Here is a 4,675-nt window from a genome sequence, read left to right as displayed (position 1 = left end):
AGTATTTAGGTTGTTTTTATCCTCTTTTTATAGATTTCTTGCTCAATAAATGCTTCGTTTTATGCTTTGTTGCTTAGTTTTACTATTCCTCTCTTATTTTTTGGCTTTTGTGTATTTCGTTGGTTTTCTAGCCTTTTCTCCTTTAATTTGCTCTATTTCCGTGGTTGTAGGTATTGTACGAGGTTTGGGTCTTGATATTGGTGATCCACTAAGGTGGAGAAAGCCTTTGGAGCAAGCTCACGACATTTGGAAAGCTCAAGATGAAAGGAAGTGGAAATTCTAAGTCTTGGCTCTTGCGCTCTCATGCCGTGATACCATTAAGAAGTGGTGTACCCACTAATCTAGAGCTTTAGCTACTACCACTCCTAGTGTTCATCATCATCATAGTCATGAAGACCTTAGCGAACGCACCAAGCCGCGAGAATCTCGAATGAACCCAGCTAGGCGCGGGCGCACAACAAGGAGGCGCGGCAGCACCTAGGGGTGGCGCGGACGCACCTAAGTATGGCGCGGCCGCATCCCTTGCGCGCGCGGGCGCACCTCCTCTGTTGCCCGGGCGCGCCTTCGTGGGTATTTTGTGCTCGGTTTTTGGTGTTTTCGCGCCTCTATATATAACTATGTAAACCCTTTTTTTGGGGCAAATTTTAGAAGCGAGTTTTAGAAGAAGATTTTGATCATATTCTTAGCTTAGTTGAGAGCTTCTCTCTCTAGTTTTAGGGTTAGTTTTAGGAGTAGATTTTAGATAAAGAAAGTGAGGAATTTCAATGGTGATTGAGAGATTGAAGATTCAATGGTGACAATTGTATTGAAGACCTTCTCTAATATCAATGAGCATTTCTAACTCTATCTCATTTATTGTTTTGATTAGTTTGTTCATGTTTGTTTGATTTGATTTGATTAGATTTTGATGTTTGATCTTTGATTAGTGTAATTGTTCTTCATATTTTGTTGATTCTTGATTCCATTAGTTGTTTGTTGATTTGATGATGTTGTTAGAGTAGTTTCCTTGCTAGGTTGATGGTGAAGCTTGTATTATGTGATGGATTGATTTAGATTGGGGGAAATTGATGGAGTTGATGATGTGATTAAATTGGTTAATTAATTATGTTCATATGTGTGTTTGATTTAAGCTTTATCACCCTAGTTATTCACACTAGATTGCATTGTAGGTTCACATTGATACGGACCATTTTTTGTGGCTTGCATTTACACGATTGAGGTGTCTTGTTATGTTTCCTAGCTAGAGTTTATCGTAGTTGACGCTAGTTAGACCTCTAGGAGAATAGCTTGATATGCTCTTTTGGTTGCTTTCCCTTGGATCACTGGACTTAGTCAACTTCCTATCCCAATTTGCTATGTTCATTGCTATTATATGTGAATCCTAGTCCCTAGCACTTTATTTGTTTGGTTTCTTTGTCTTAGTAGTTGTTAGTGTCCTCTTTTATCCTTATACTTCGACATAGCTTGGGCACATAATTGGAATCACTTAGACATTACCGTTCCATTGGGTTCGACCCTTGACTTAACGCTATACTTGTATTTAGGTTAGTTAAGTGTTTATAAATTTTGTTTAGCTTAGGGAGGATTAGTCCAACAACCTAGTCCGACCCTCGTCAAAATGTTTTGCTCGAGGACGAGGAAAAGATAAGCTTGGGGGCATTTGATGGGTGTCATAAATGGAACCCATTTGATGAGTATTTAGGTTGTTTTCATCCTCTTTTTATAGATTTCTTGCTAAATAAATGCTAAGTTTTATGCTTTATTGCTTAGTTTTACCTTTCCTTTTTTATTTTTTAGTTTTTGAGTATTTTGTGGGTTTTCTAGCCTTTTCTCCTTTATTTGCTCTATTTTCATCGTTGTAGGTATTGTACGAGGTTTGGGTCTTGATATTGGTGATCTACTAAGCTGGAGAAAGCCTTTGGAGCAAGCTCACGGCATTTGGAAAGCTCAAGGCGCAAGAAAGTGGAAATTCTAAGTCTTGGCTCTAGCGCTCTCAGGTCGTGATACAATTAAGAAGTGGTGTACCCACTATCCTAGAGCTTTAGCTACTGCCACTCCTAGTGTTCATCACCATCATAGTCATGAAGACCTTAGCGAACGCACCAAGCCACGAGAATCTCGAAGGAACCCAGCTAGGCGCGGGCGCACAACGGAGTGGCGCGGCCGCACCTAAGTATGGCGCGGCCGCACCCCTTGCGTGCGCGAGCGCACCTCCCCTGCTGCCCGGGCGCGCCTTCGTGGGTATTTTGTGCTCGGTTTTTGGTGTTTTTGCGCCTCTATATATAACTATGTAAACCCTTTTTTTGGGGCAAGTTTTAGAAGCGAGTTTTAGAAGAAGATTTTGATCATATTCTTAGCTTAGTTGAGAGCTTCTCTCTCTAGTTTTAGGGTTAGTTTTAGGAGTAGATTTTAGATAAAGAAAGTGAGGAATTTCAATGGTGATTGAGAGATTGAAGATTCAATGGTGACAATTGTATTGGAGACCTTCTCTAATATCAATGAGCATTTCTAACTCTATCTCATTTATTGTTTTGATTAGTTTATTCATGTCTGTTTGATTTGATTTGATTAGATTTTGATGTTTGATGTTTGATTAATGTAATTGTTCTTCATATTTTGTTGATTCTTGATTCCATTAGTTGTTTGTTGATTTGATGATGTTGTTAGAGTAGTTTCCTTGCTAGGGTGATGGTGAAGCTTGTATTATATGATGGATTGATGTAGATTAGGGGAAATTCATGGAGTTGATGATGTGATTAAATTTTTTAATTAATTATGTGCATGTGTGTGTTTGATTTAAGCTTCATCACCCTAGTTATTCACACTAGATTTCATTGTAGGTTCACATTGATACGGACCATTGGTTTGTGGCTTGCATTTACACGATTGAGGTGTCTTGTGATGTTTCCTAGTTAGAGTTTATCGTAGTTGACGCTAGTTAGACCTCTAGGAGAATAGCTTGATATGCTCTTTTGGTTGCATAATTGGTTTTCCCTTGCATCACTCGACTTAGTTAACTTCCTATCCCAATTTGCTATGTTCATTGCTATTATATGTGAATCCTAATTCCTTTATTTTTTAGGTTTCTTTGTCTTAGTAGTTGTTAGTGTCCTCTTTTATCCTTAGACTTTTACCTAGCTTAGGCACATAATTGGAAGCACTTAGACATTACTGTTCCTTTGGGTTCGACCCTTGACTTACCTCTATATTTGTATTTAGGTTAGTTAAGTGTTTATAAATTTTGTTTGGCTTAGGGAGGATTAATCCAATGACCTAGTCCGACCCTCGTCATATAACGAGTTAAGAGGGTCTCAACTTCAGCTTTGAATGTAGATCCCTGATCATTACTTAGTTCATGTGGAACTTCATATCTACAAAATATGTTTCGTTCGATAAACTTTGCGACATGTTTAGAAGTGATATTCACGTAAGAAGCAGCCTAAATCCACTTAGTGAAGTAATCAATGGCTACTAATACGTATTCGTGCCCTCCTGCTCCTGTTGGAGAGATATTTCCAATTATGTCAATTCCCCAAGTTGAAAAAGGCTAAGGGGAAGTGAGATTGTATAGTTTGGATGGTGGAAGGTGTTGTAAATTAGCGAACATTTGGCACTCTTGACATTTTTAACAATTGTATGCAATCATGTTCCATAGTGGACTAATAGTACCCTTGTTGTGAAATTATTTTTTAAAGTATTTTACCATTCATGTGAGGTCCACAAACACCTTTGTGAGTATTTTCCATAAGGCTGTGGCTTTCGGTTGTCCTATACAGAATAAACTTTGACCATTAGGTCCGTTTTTTCATAATTGACCATTTAATAGACCATATTAGGCCGCAAGTGTTCGTAAGGCTCACTGGTCTTTCAATGAAGTATTTTCAGGATATGTGCCATGAGTAATATATTGGAGGATATGATCATACCAAGGACAATCTCCTTCGATGTCATTTATTTCCTCTATTGAGTTGCAATAGGCTAGTTCTTCTCTTCTATCAATGCATAATGGCATCATATTTAAGTGATCTGGAAAGTTGATCATTAAGGCTAATTTTTCTAGCGCATCGGCAAATCGATTGTCATCCCTTGGGAGATATTTAAAATCAATATGTTCAAAATGCTCGATGAGTTTTTCTAGGTGTGCTTAGTATAATAACATTGTGGAATTCTTTATTTTCCTTTTTTTTAGTATATGATTTATAATCAGACTAGAGTCTCCATATACCTCTAATTTTTGCACACCTATGCTAACTGCTGCTTCTAATCCAATAATGCACGCTTAACATTCTGCGGCATTATTAATAACCTCAAAGTCTAGTTTAACAGAGATTGGAGTATGTGCTCCCTCTGGACTTATGAGTAATACTCCTACGCCACATCCTTTTTGATTGGACGCACCGTCGAAGTTCATTACTCATTTGTCATCATGTGTCATGAGTATCTCTTTATCCGGAAGAAGAGTAGTTTCTGCACGACTTGTTTGAATTGGATGTTGTGCTAGAAAGTCGGAAATTACTTTTCCTTTCATTGATTTTTAAGGAATATATTTTAACTCAAATTCGGCCAACATCACCAACCACTTAGATATCCTTTCGTGTATGGGTGGTTGTTCAAACAAATACTTTATCTAATTTGGTTGAGAAATCACATGAGTAGTGTGTGGTAACATATAATG

This window comes from Chenopodium quinoa, unplaced genomic scaffold (assembly GCF_001683475.1).
Source record: "Chenopodium quinoa cultivar QQ74 unplaced genomic scaffold, ASM168347v1, whole genome shotgun sequence".
Classification (NCBI taxonomy): domain Eukaryota; kingdom Viridiplantae; phylum Streptophyta; class Magnoliopsida; order Caryophyllales; family Amaranthaceae; genus Chenopodium; species Chenopodium quinoa.
This window is presented reverse-complemented; position numbering follows the sequence as displayed.